The following is a 14,084-nucleotide window of genomic DNA, read 5'->3' as shown; positions in this document are numbered from 1 at the left end:
GCACAGATGAGAATGACAAAAGAAAATGACTGGCCTGTTTAAAAGAAGATTTGGGTTTGAAGATTCCCATCAAACAGTACTAGTCTCAAAATCTATTTAAAAGTATCTGCTCTCCATTTCACTGAATTTCCAAAAAATATTCAGATGGAAATCTGTCATATCTCAAAAATTTTCATATATTTTCCAACATAAAAGGAAAAAATATTTTTCCATCACATTCCAAACAGATGATAACCACACAAACATTTTAGCTTGACAAAAGAAGGGAATTTTTTTAAAGATTAATTCACACAGAAGACAGCCAGATGTTATAAAGACAAGCAATGAATACTGCTTAATCTTCCTCCATCAAAAACAAAGGCATAGCGTGCAATTATTATTTTTGCTTTTATATTGCTTAAGGAAATTATAAACACTATGGTAAAATGAAACTTCATGACAGCAACAGATGAAAATCAGAATGTAATGCAACAGAACAATCTCTCAACACCTCCTTTAGGTACTTTTTTATTGCATTCAGAGAAAATTCAAAGAAATGTTAAACACTGCCACACTGAAAGCAGAGTGGCATTAAATGCCTTTTTGTTGGTACCAACAAAAAACTTCACACAAAGACTAGAAAATCCCTTGGATGTAGAGGAGAATGGACATCAGAATGCACCTGCTGTAAAAGAATCCATTCCTTCAGCAAAAAAAAAATCCTAATTTATACTGTGGTCGAAGAAACTGAATTACAGGTTTATCACCTGAGCATTCTAAAAACACACGGCCTGGGTTCAACAGTAGCAGTTATTTTTCTCCTTAGTAGCTGGTGCAGTGCTGTGTTTTCGACTTTAGTCTGAGAACAGTGCTGATAACACACCAATGTTTTAGTTGTTGCTAAGTAATGCTTACCCTGATCAAGGGCTTTTTAGTCTCTCATGTTCTGCCAGTGAAGAGGGGCACAAGAAGCTAAGAGGAAGCAGAGGCAGGACACCTGACCCAAACTAGCCAAAGGGGTATTCCATACCATAGCATGTCATGCCCAGTATAGAAACTGTGGGCAGTTACCCAGAAGGCCTGGATCGCTGCTCAGGTTGGGCTAGGTATTGGTTGGTGGGTGGTGAGCAACTGTATTATGCATCACTCATGTTTATTGTTATTTTCTTAACTTTCCCATTTTAATTTTATATTCTCTCCCCTTATTATTTCCCCTATAATTATTATTTTTGATGGTAGTAGTGATGCAGAGGGTTGACCAATGTACAAGGGGGTTGTACAAGGGGATTGCACAAGGGGGTTGTACAAGGGGGTTAGAGGAATTCGCTTGCTTAAACAAAAGTATTGTCTGGGTTCTATTGATAAGGAAAAGCAGACACCTGGTTCTATTGACAAGGAAAAGCAGATGCCTGATTCTACTGATAAGCAGAAACTGATAAGGAAAAGCAGATGCCTGAATCTACTGATAAGGGGGAGAAGCAGATGGTTTATGGCTGGGACACCAACCAAACCCTAAGGCCATACATGAAGACTAAAAGGTGAAAAGTCTAAGAAGAGGAAGACTCATTTACTTCATCTTGAGACCCCTGCCCATGACCAGAGGGGGCACTGCACAGGCTCAAAGGACCTTCTAGCTCATTATAATACGAAGCGGAGATAGGACATGAATGTATAGGCATATTGTGCAACCTTATAAATATATACAACTTTAGAGAATAAATGTAGAGGGTGTCCTGGGTTTAGCAGTAACAGTCAATTTTTCTCCTTCTTGGTAGCTGGTGCAGTGCTGTGTTTTGACTTTCAGCCTGGGAACAGTGCTGATAATACCAATGTTTTCAGTTGTTGCTAAGTAATGTTTACCCTGACCAAGGACTTTGTGAGGCTCATGCTCTACCAGGGAGAAGGGGAAGCCAGGAGGAAGCAGAGAGGGGGACCTGACCCAAGCTAGCCAAAGATGTATTCCATACCACAGCATGTCATGCCCGGGGGGGTAAAAGGGAGTTACCCAGAAGGACACGGGGTCTTATGGGTCAGACTCGTTTCTTGGCCGGTGATATTGTATTCTCTTCCCTTGTTATTTTCTCTTATCATTGTTGTCGTTGGTGGTAGCGGTGGCGATTTGTGTTGTACATTGGTTGCTGGACTGTTCTTGTCTCAACCCGTAGGAGTTGCACTCTTTCGATTCTATTCCCCATCCCTCCGGGAGCAGGGAAGGAGAGAGCCCCGGGGGGGGGGCCTCGATTGCTTCCAGACTGGCACCACTCACTGGGAGTTAGTGAACAAGCTGTCTGCCTAGGGTATAAAGCACGACAGTTCTTTTTGGCACCCAACATGGGGCTCGAGGGGTTGAGAGAACGACAGATATGCCCAGATTAATAGTCACTCGTCACAATGCTGATTTATTGGCTCTCAAGGTTGTTCCTCTTGATCTCACAGTTTCAGTATATCGTACCTTACTTCCAGCCGGTATTTGCGGTATTAGTGTTTTTCAAATGTGGAGCCTGGGCTAAGGTTTTTGTCTCATTGTAATTTATGGTAATGACTTGTAATAAAATAGAATCATTGATCATGAAACTGATCTGGCTTATGTTCCCAGTGTGGTCACCACCTTTATACTTTGGGAGGTTTATAATAAAAGTGCTTAGGAATTACACATCTTTTTTCTCCTTCTCGGGTGGTCAAACTGTGAAGGAGACATTCTTTTACCCTCCCAGTCCTCCCCCCAGACCATGTACAGCATCATTTGAGAGATTTGAAGTTTTTGAATGGCCTTTTAATGCTGTTGAGACTTGTTTGCTGATGGTGATGGGAATCACCATGCTAACACGCATACAGAGTGTATTTTGCCCACGACTGATTTCAAGTGATAAGCAGAGTCAGGTTTGGGTCTTGTCTGGGGTCAAATGACGATGTAGGAGGACCAAGAGATTTTCCCTGAGGCTGGACAGTCATGATTGGCAGGGTGTGTGGGATAGTATGGGCAAGTATCTAGGTCAGTGGGCCCCTCCAGTACTTTGGAATTTCACCACCGAACAACTGCAAAATGTACTGTTCAACACTATCCAGCACCTTCAAAAGGAAAAGAATGTCAGTGGATCTGAGGGTAAAGCAACAGTCAGCGCAGCTACTCCAGCTCCAAGCACAGCAGCTTCACCACCCCCAGCAACAAGTACAGTCGCTACTCAAACTTTGGCTGCAATGAACAGCGCAGCTACCCCACTGGCAAGTAAAGCAGTTACTCAAATTTTGACTGCAACAGACAGCGCAGTTACGCCAGCTCCAAGCACAGTAGCTACACCACCCCCAGCAACAAGTACAGTCGCTACTCAAACCACAGTGATAATCACTGCAGCCAAACCAGAGGACCAATTCGTACCAGTATCAGTCGCCCCTGCACGCAAGAGAAAAAGCAAAAAAGAGGCAAGAAGGGTGAAGCAAGATGAAGAAACAATGTATTCACCACCCGGTCTAGCATCTGATCAGGAGTCATCATCACATGACGAAGAAGAAGAAGAAGAGGTAACTTCTCGACCTCGGACCTCAACCGAGCTACGGAATATGCGAAAAGATTTCCCGTCAACCAGGGGAGCACATCATCACCTGGTTACTCCGATGCTAGGAATATGGGGCCGATGCTCACAAACTAGAAGGTACAGAAGCCAAGCAGCTGGGAACACTTGCTAGAGAAGGGGGAATTGACAAAGCAATTGCAAGAGAGAAAAAGTCCCTCCGTCTTTGGAGGCGGCTCTTGGCAGCTGAGAAAGAAAGTTTTCCATAAAAGGATGATGTTACGAGTCGTTCGGCCAAGTGGACTACTTGCATCCAGTCTCTGAGGGAATCAGCCATCGTAGAGATGATCTATCACACCAAGCCGAATAACGGGGATACACCCATAGAACCAGATAAAGTTGAATGTACACGACCCATGTGGCGAAAACTTACACGGAATGCACCGTCATCATATGCCCATTCATTGGCAACAGTGACCTGGAATGACATAGTACCACTAACAGTGGATGAAATGGTTCATAAACTCCGAGAGTTCGAAGACAATCTCACCCCTTCCATCATCTCAGCTGTGGAAAAACTGTCCCAGGATCTCAAACAATTGAGGGACGATCTGTCTCATATATCCAGCTCCTCACGTGTACCAACACATGTCTCGGCTATTAACAAAAGGCGTCCTATTGTTCGAGAGAGGAGATACAGGAGGTATACGCTACGGGGTACCCTATGGTTTTACCTGCGGGATCAAGGAGAAGACCTGACAAAGTGGGATGGAAAACCTACTTCAGCTTTGGAGGAACGGGTGAGTGAATTGAAGAGGGGAGCAAGGGCCAAGACTGATCATCCCATGAGAGCTACGGCTTCAGTCTCTGGTGAGCAGTTTCCCAGATGGAGTGGAAGAGCTGATTTTACTCCAGCTCCTGTGATAACGAAGAATAATCCCTTTTACCATGACTTAAGTGTCCAACGCTGTGATGACCATTAGAAGGGCTCTCCCTCCAGCCAGGTGTAGGTAGGGGAAAATCGGATTTACTGGACTGTGTGGATCAGATGGCCTGGCACATCAGTCCCACAGAAGTATAAGGCTCTAGTAGATACCGGTGCACAGTGTACCCTGATGCCATCAAGCTGTCAAGGGGTGGAACCCATCTATATTTCTGGAGTGACAGGAGGATCCCAAGAGTTGACTGTGCTGGAGGTTGAAATCAGCCTGACTGGGAGGGAATGGCAAAAGCACCCTATTGTGACTGGTCCAGAGGCTCCATGCATCCTCAGCACAGACTACCTCAAGAGAGGGTACTTCAAAGACCCAAAAGGGTACTGATGGGCTTTTGGTATTGCTGCTTTGGAGACTGAGGAAATTGAGCAGCTGTACACCTTGCCTGGTCTCTCAGAGGATCCTTCTGTTGTGGGGTTGCTGAAAGTCGAAGAACAACAAGCGCCAATTGCGACCACAACAGTGCACCGGCAGCAATATCACACCAACCGAGACTCCCTGATTCCCATCCATCAGCTGATCCATAGACTGGAGAGTCAGGGGGTGATCAGCAGGACCCGCTCACCCTTTAATAGCCCCATATGGCCAGTGCGAAAGTCTAATGGAGAATGGAGACTAACAGTAGACTATCGTGGCCTGAATGAAGTCACACCACATGGAGTAAATGGGCTGTACTAATTACACAAGAAACTCGAATAGGAAATCCCAGTCATCCAGGCATTCTAAAAGTCATCATGGACTGGCCATACGGCAAAGATTTTGGAATGCCACCTGAGGAGCAGGTGAAGCATGCTGAAGAGGCCCCACCATATAACAAACTGTCAGAAAGTGAAAAGCAGTATGCCTTGTTTACTGATGGGTCTTGCTGTATTGTGGGAAAGCATCGGAGATGGAAGGCAGCTGTATGGAGTCCTGGACGACAAGTTGCAGAAACTGTTGAAGAAGAGGGTGAATCGAGTCAGTTTGCTGAGGTGAAAGCCATCCAGCTGGCCCTGGACATAGCTGAACGAGAAAAGTGGCCAGTACTTTACCTCTATACTGACTCATGGATGGTGGCAAATGCCCTGTGGGGGTGGTTGAAGCAATGGAAGCAGAGCAACTGGCAATGCAGAGGTAAACCCATCTGGGCTGCTGCACTGTGGAAAGATATTGCTGCCAGGGTGCAGAACCTGGTGGTGAAGGTACGTCATGTAGATGCTCATGTACCCAAGAGGCGGGGCACTGAGGAACACCAGAACAACCAACAAGTGGATAAAAGCGGCTAAGATTGAAGTGGCTCAGATGGACTTAGATTGGCAACATAAAGGTGAATTATTTTTGGCCCGGTGGGGCCATGACACTTCAGGCCATCAGGGCAGAGATGCAACATACAGATGGGCTCATGATCGAGGGGTGGACTTAACAATGGACGCTATTGCCCAGGTTATTCATGAGTGTGAAATATGTGCTGCAATTAAACAAGCCAAGCGGCTAAAGCCTCTTTGGTATGGAGGACGATGGTTGAAGTATAAATATGGGGAAGCCTGGCAGACTGACTATATCACACTGCCACCAACCCGCCAAGGCAAGCGCCATGTGCTTACCATGGTGGAAGCAACCACCGGGTGGCTGGAAACATACGCTGTGCCCCATGCCACTGCCCGGAACACTATCCTGGGCCTTGAGAAACAGATTTTGTGGCGACACGGCACCCCAGAGAGAATTGAGTCAGACAATGGGACTCATTTCCGGAATAACCTTATAGATGTTTGGGCCAAAGAGCATGGCATTGAGTGGGTATATCACATCCCCTACCATGTACCAGTCTCTGGGAAAATCGAACGGTATAATGGGCTGTTAAAAACTACACTGAGAGCAATGGGTGGGGGAACTTTCAAGCATTGGGATACACACTTACCAAAGGCCACCTGGTTGGTCAACACCAGAGGATCTGCCAACAGGGCTGGCCCAGCCCAGTCAGAACTCTTACATATTGTAGAGGGGGACAAAGTTCCTGTGGTGCACATGAAGAATTTGCTGGGGAAGACAGTCTGGGTTATTCCTGCTTCAGGTAAAGGCAAACCCACTCGTGGGATTGCTTTTGCTCAAGCACCTGGATATACTTGGTGGGTAATGTGGGAAGATGGGGAAGTCCGATGTATACCTCAAGGGGATTTGATTTTAGGGAAAACAGCCAAGGAACTTAATTGTATGCTGCTGCCTGCTGTGTAATACTTTTATAGCCCATCAGCTAGGTGTCCCCATGTCACCAGCGACTAGCCCTGACTTCCCTCCAACCATCATCCCAACAGAGAATGAACTTTGATAGAACCGGATGAGTTCCGCAGTAAAGGAATGATCAGCATCAGCAGGCAACAATCCAATACTGTACATAGCCTATCCAGTCCTGAAAGATTGTTACAAGAGGTGAAACCTGACATTATAGACCGAATGGACTCAGCAGCATTATAGGGATTGGTCCATGCACTAAGAAAATGATCTCTTTCTTTTGGTCTGTGTGTATATGGATGTATATATGTGGGAGAGCGATGGGTTACTGAAAATGTGGGATCTGAGCATGGCGTAAATGGTATGGAATATTGTCATGCCCGGGGGAGTAACTGGGAGTTACCCGGAAGGACACGGGCTTCTGGGTTGGACTCGTTTCTTGGCGGGTGGTATTGTATTCTCTTCCCTTGTTATTTTCTCTTATCACTGTTGTCACTGGTGGTAGCGGTGGTGATTTGTGTTGTATTTTGGTTGCTGGACTGTTCCTGTTTCAACCCGTGGGAGTTGCACTCTTTCAGTTCTCCTCCCCATCCCTCACAGAAGTGGGGAAGGGGAGAGCCCTCGGGGGGGGGCTCAATTGCTTCCAGCCCAGCACCACTCACTGGGAGTGAGTGAACAAGCTGTCTGGCTAGGGTTTAAACTATGACAGAGGGAAACAACACTGAGGTACGCATGACTTTGAGGATTTATCCCCGTGCGTCTCAGCGCTGAATAAAAAGCATACCTACTTTACAACTTCTAACGAGTTGTGGAGTCAATCCACGTATCAATTTGGTGAGCCAGGCAGGAGTCCTCTGTTAGGCTGCAGGATCGGCTGAGGGGCAGACATCCTAGGCGCCCCAGACTGCTTGCCTGGAGGAGCTCCGCTTCTCGTCTGCTCACTGCGGGGACAGACAACAACCTGTGCCGGCTGCGGAGAAACGGTATGCTTGAAATTTAGGTAATTTAGGGGGCCTGTAAAGCGTACACGTGGCCTGGGGCTGCTGGTAAGGCACACAGAGACGTCTGGCACACAGCAAATTTCCCCTTGGCAGGTAGGGCTTGCAAGCAGGGGGCTCGTCGACCAGTAGAGCGGCTGCGAGCGGTCCTGAAGGCGGATCAGGCGAGTCCAGGTTTTCACTGCATCCCAAGTTTTGGGAGCCAGGAAGGACCTGATAATGACCGTAGTGGAAGCAGGTGAAGGGTAGGCGAACCCACCAGGTCTCCGCTGCATCTCAAATTCTGGGAACCGGGACGGACCTGCTACCATAAGAAGCAGAAGAAGGGTAAGCGGAACCATAGTGTGAGTGTGTGGGATCCCATGAGTAGGTGTGTTGGTGTTTCTGTGTGACTGAGAGGTAGCATAGCTACAAAGCAAGTGTGCAGTCCTGATCCGCGGTTCCATGTTCTCCCCGAGGAGAGCGGCCAGAGACGGACGAAGCATATTTGTCTTGTGTTGTGTCTAAGTGTTTCATGTGTTGTTAGTGTTAAAGATTACAGGGTTTAAGTGGTGGGGGAGAAGTAGACAAAAGTAAACTGTGGCTAATGGGGGGGTTAAGAAGAGTTTCCTCTCTGCGCCCCAGTGGCTGTATAAGAGAAGTATAATCTGTCTGTAGTCCTACTCTTGAGATCTGGACTTTACACTCAGTACCAGAGGCTTGTAGCCTCACATATGGGTGCATAATAACTTTTGAACAGTGGAACCTGCCGTGGATACTAGGACAGTGTAAATTTTGCTGGAACCAAAACTATGATCTAACAAAAGGGGAGTTGATCTGCAGAACCCAGAGATATTATTTTACTGAACTCCCTGAGAATATCATAAAACTTGTGTGTAGGTGCTCTCATATTTTTTTAAGTGCATTCGCAGTGCACTGGGAAAGAGAAGCTATAGAGATTTGTAAAACATTGTTTGAAATGGGAGCCGGTGAAAACAATGGAATTCTGAAGAAAAGCCCATTGGGTTACATTTTGGCACATTGGAAAGAATTGGGAGGGTCTTCTGGGGGCTCAGTAAACAAGAAAACGTTGATAAAATATTGTAACCAATAGTGGCTTTTATATACTTTGGAAGATCAGGAGAAATGTCCTAAGAATGGAACTCTGAATTATAATACATTGTTACAATTAATGTTGGTTTTGAGGTGGCCAGGAAAATGGGATGAAGTAATATATACAGATATATTTTTCACTTTAAGAAACCACCCAGAGTGGCAGACAGAGTGTGAAATTAATATAGCTCTGCCAGATCCCTAATTTTAGCTTTGGAAAAGGACAGGGAAAAACAGAAAGCTAAGCTGGAGAGATGTCGTTCAGCCTGTGATATTGGGGGAAAGGTGTTTAAAAGTTAAAAAAACAGTAATCAGGAAAATAAATAGGAAAATTATATATCACAGGTACCTCCAAGAGGAGCACTCTCTATATCTGTCCTATCAGATATTGATAAGGAGGAGGAGATTGCTGTCACTGGCAACAAGCAGCACATTCACATTAAACCAGAAGTGCTGTTGCAGAGACAGGCATCTGTAATCCCTGCAGAGCAGGGTGGGCAACTGCGAGAAAAAAAAAAAAAAAAAAAGGGAAAACCAAGGTGGAAAGGAGTGCTGGGGCAGGCAAACAAGTGGGAACAGACATGTTGACAGACGGGACAACTGGGGTTGTTGAATAAATGTGGACAGGAGTGAGCTAGGTCATGCTAGTTGCGGTGGTGGCTTTGAAACTGGTGGAGGAGGAATGTCAGGCAAAGGTGGGGGAAGTGGGTTCTTCTCCTATGGGACCAGATCGGTGTGTGTGTGCTGTGGGGAGTTTTGAAAGTTGGAAGTGAGAGTGCCCTGGGGAGGAGTGCCATAGGGTGGCTCCGGTGGATGAATTGGAACTAGATTGACAAGGGACCTGGGGAATCTACCCTAGCAGATCCACTGGTTAAATTAAAACTAGGGACTAGAGGAAATAAAGTGGAATTTTAGTGGATACAGGAGCAACTTATTCAGCGTTAAATCAGAGGGAAAAGAATTTGTTACAGATGTGGGAGCTACTGGCCACCAAGGAAAAGGAAAAAAAAAACAAAAAAAAAAAAAAGGAAAAATAAAAGGGAAAAAAAGGCATTCTTTCTGAAACGCTTAAAGTACAAATTGGGAAAACAAATAGGAATGCATAAAATTTTTATGCAGGCTAAATTCTCTGAAGTCTTCATTAGGGCAAGAAGCAACATTTAACGAAGGCAAAATGGAATTTAGAGTTAAAAATCAATTAATTACAGTTTTGAGTTTATCTTTAATTCAACAGAAAAAGCAAACAGGAGGACCTCCCTGAAATAGAAGAAATCCTTAATCCAGGTATATCTGGGAGTATGGGCATCTGAAGTTCCAGGTAAGGCGAAAAATGCTTTGCCTGTTAAAGTGGAAATAAAAAGGGGGGCCTGCCCAATTAGAATAAAACAATATCCCCTAAAATTGCAGGAAAGGGAAAATTTAAAAAAATAAAATATTAATTGAATGTGAATTGGAATATAATACTCTTAACTTGCCAATAAAGAAAAGTTGAAGATTGGTTCAGGATCTCAGGAATAAACAAATTTATAGAGGTTATTCATCCAGTAATAGCTAATCCATATACTAAATTGAATCAGAAATGATTTGCCGTCTTGGATTTAAGGACTCTTTCTTTTGCTTACCATTGGCCAAAGAAAACCAGAATTTATTTGCTTTTGAATGGGAAAATCCTGACACAGTAAGGAAAACCCAATTAACTTGGACAGTATTACCTCAAGGGTTTTAAAACAGTCCAATGATTTTTCAAAAGTCATGGAAACCACCCACTCAGACGGGGACTCTGTTACAGTATGTGGATGACCTATCAATTGCTACTGAAACAAAGGAAGAATGTGTCCAGTGAATGGTGGGATTATTGAATTTTCTGGGACTGAATGCTTATTGGGTAACCAGACAAAAGACCCAACTAATCCAAACCTGAGTTTCCTACATAGGATATGAAATAACAGGAGGACAGAGAAAACTTGGAACGGCTAGAAAAGAAGCCATTTGTCAAACTCCACGACTGTCAAACGTCAAGGAGCTTCGGACGTTCCTGGGAATGACTGGACGATGCAGACTCTGGATGCATGATTATGGTGTTCTGGTAAGACCCCTATATGAACAGGGAATAGCTTTGGTCGTCCTTACTCAGAAACTAGGACCCTGTAAGAGGGCAGTGGTGTATTTTTCAAAACAGCTGGATGAAGCGAACAAAGGATGGCCCGGATGCCTAAGAGCTGTGACAGCAGTTGTCATGAATATTGAAGAGGCATATTTACCTTGGGACAAAAGATTACTGTATTAATGTCCCATGTTTTATCAGCAGTCCTGGAACAGAAAGAAGCCCACTGGTTATCTCCTTCATGTTTTTTAAAATACCAGGCCACCCTTCTGCAACACGATGATATAGAAATTGTGGTCACTAATGTTGTGAATCCAACATCCTTTTGCAGGAACAACCGACAGAACTATTAACACACAACTGCTTGGCCACTATATGAAACTGTATATTCAAGCCAACCAGATTTGAAGAAAACCTCTGGAACATGCCCTGGAATTGGCTAAAGACAAAAGGATAAATATTTGGACTGATTCTAAATATGCACTTGGTGTAGTCCATGCACATTGTGCCATCTGGAAAGAACGAGGACCTTTGAACACACAGGAGAAACAGATTAAACATGCTACAGAAATTCTACGACTACTGAAAGCTGTTCAGCTACCTGAGGAAGTAGCTATTATGCACTGTCGAGGGCATCAAAAAGGTGAATTTTGGCCGCTTCTGAAACCAAACGAGAAGATGAACAATCTAAACTCATTCCCTTAATCCCTGACAGCAAACTAACAATTGAGAAATCTAAACCTAGATATTCAAAGGAGGATAGAAAATTGATTGGAGATCTCAAAGGAGAGGAAAACAAAGAAGACTGGGTTCAGATACCTGATGGGCGAATTATAACCCCCTATAACCAACTCTGGAAGCTAGTTCAGGAGGAACATAATAAAACTCATTGAGGTAGCAAGTCTTTGTATAAATACTTAGATGAACAAATTGAAGGAAGGAATCTATATACCATAGTTCAGTTAGTGACAATGTCAGCTCTGTCTCAAGAATAATCCTAAAATTGAAAATAGAAAGCAAATTGGTACAACTGGGGAGGAAGTTATCCAGGACAGCACTGGCAAATAAATTTTTCTGAATTACCAAGAACAGGAGGTTACCAATATTTGTTGGTGTTAACGAATACTTTTTCAGGGTGGCCAGAAGCATTCCCTTGTAGAATAAATAATGCAAGACAAGTAATTGGAACATTGTTAAACAGTATAATACCTTGTTTTGGAGTATCAGAGACAATTTCTTCCGACCGAGGCTTGCCCTTTAGTGCAAAATAGCTACAAGAAATCAGCAAAAATTAGAAACTGATTGGCAACTACATGTTCCTTACAGGCCTCAGGCCAGTGGTCAAGTAGAAAAAATAATCAAACAACAGATTAGTAAAATATGTCAAGATATTGGTACCAAGCCTTACCACTGGCTCTTTTAAGAATTTGAACTAAACCTCGGTCGAAAGAAGAGGCTATCCCATGTAAAAATTTTATGTGGACAACCATATCAGTCCCAATTTAAAGGAGAAAGTCTTCTGGAAGTCGGAGAAGGTTATCTCCTAAAGTTTCTGGTCAATCTGGGAAAACAATTAGAAGAAATAAGAGAATACTGAGGACAAGAGTGAGAGGCATGGATTATCCAACTCACCCTTTTAGATCCAGAGACTGGGTTTATGTTAAGAATTTTTCAGGAGATCCTCTACAGGAGAAGTGGAGCGGACTGTATCAGATAATATTGACCACCTTTACAGCAGTGAAGATAAAGGAACAACCTGCTTGATACATTATTCAAGAATAAAGAAAGCACCAGAACCAGAGAAGACATGGCTGATCGAACCCTCAGGACCCTCTCATGTGAAATTATATCAGTTGTAATTTAGATTTATGTGATAACTGACATACCAGCTTGGGACTAATACTTATACCTGAAATTACTGCAGAATGTTACTAAAGTTGTTAATTGTAGTGACTATTGAGTGTGTGCACAGTTGCCTGAATCAGGAGAAGATCGAGGCCTTCTATTAATTGGCATTCCAATTTCCAACACTATCTCTTGGACAATTTTAAGATTTGGAATAGTTAATCCTAATCCAAGTAAAGAATATTATACCTGTATACAAAGATGTATTACACTAGGAACCAGAATAGGAGGCTATGTTTGTTTAAATGCCACAGGTGTAGGTCACTATTCAAATTATACTCATACTATTAATATAGATGGTATCATGGTTCAGTAGTGGACTGTTCCTGAAGGAAAGGATGGTATTGGTTAAGCAAGGGTTTAACCCTGTTGTTGAACAGAATACTGCATTTCATAGTTTTGTGATGAAACAAGGGGGCACAAAATCACAAAATGGAATATAGAAACCTTTAGAATCAGTTTTAAGTAATGTTAAGTTTGATGGCTTTGTAACAGTAGCAATGGAAAATTACTGAGTTGCATGATACATAAAGAAAAAAATAAAGTACAGCTAGAGAACATACTGAGAATTCTCACAAGATAAATTGTTATAGTTGTTATAGTTGTGACATAGTTTAAGAAAAACAGTCTAGAAGAACAGGACACATGGATAAGGATTATCTGGGAACCGCAGGTGTCCAGGATGGGCTACAGTTAAAGTAACTGGTGAGTAGGAGGATAGGAGGATTATTATGTCTCTGGTGCTAACGAACCAATTAAACTGGTATGAGCAACTACTGCGCATGCTTCAAAGACTGCCAGAAGTGATGAAGATCATTGGAAGAAGTAAACGACCCTCAGAGACCACCACCACAATTCTATACACATGCGGGGAACTTTCTGGAAAATTATGTAATCCGTATGTAGCCTCATGAATATGTATGTATGCCCAGTGGCTATAAAAGGATGGCTTCTGTGGCAATCGGGAGACACACATTAGGAGGAGCTATCCACCGTGTCTCCCGGCGCCGCAATAAAGAATACCTGCTTGTCAGCTTGAAAACTTTGTTGGCAAGTTTGTTCCTGGAGTTTTCTCCGTATCAGTGAGATGGCTAATTCCATCTTTGGGAGTAAGCGAATTAGAGAAGGCAATCATAAATATCTCAGCAACCACAGAGGAAATAGAAAGTAAAACCATTGATATAATCCAAGTGGAACAAGAATCAATGAAAACTGCTGTTCCTGAAACAGATCTGGAGGAAATCTGGAAACAAACTAAAATATTTCATAAAATGGGCAAGGATGATACCTCCTG

The 14,084-nt window shown here is 43.6% G+C and overlaps 1 protein-coding gene and 1 long non-coding RNA gene across 4 annotated transcripts in view; both read right to left on the bottom strand.

Moving 5' to 3' along the window:
* The window catches only part of LOC133262200 (uncharacterized), a 205,365-nt gene that overhangs the window by 155,580 nt on the left and 35,701 nt on the right, over positions 1-14,084 (bottom strand). Inside the window, exon 2 of the long non-coding RNA XR_009741243.1 lies at positions 10,388-10,493. This is a non-coding gene — a long non-coding RNA (uncharacterized LOC133262200). The remainder of the gene's footprint in view (positions 1-10,387; positions 10,494-14,084) is intronic.
* LOC133262197 (polycomb group RING finger protein 3-like) overlaps positions 1-14,084 on the bottom strand; it is a 107,456-nt gene that overhangs the window by 70,410 nt on the left and 22,962 nt on the right. The gene's annotated exons all lie outside the window — the stretch shown is intronic.

Source organism: Pezoporus flaviventris, unplaced genomic scaffold, assembly GCF_033815535.1.
Source record: "Pezoporus flaviventris isolate CSIRO_AGI_PZ_B2104156 unplaced genomic scaffold, CSIRO_AGI_Pfla_v1 ptg000193l, whole genome shotgun sequence".
NCBI classification, from domain to species: domain Eukaryota; kingdom Metazoa; phylum Chordata; class Aves; order Psittaciformes; family Psittacidae; genus Pezoporus; species Pezoporus flaviventris.
This window is presented reverse-complemented; position numbering and strand designations above follow the sequence as displayed.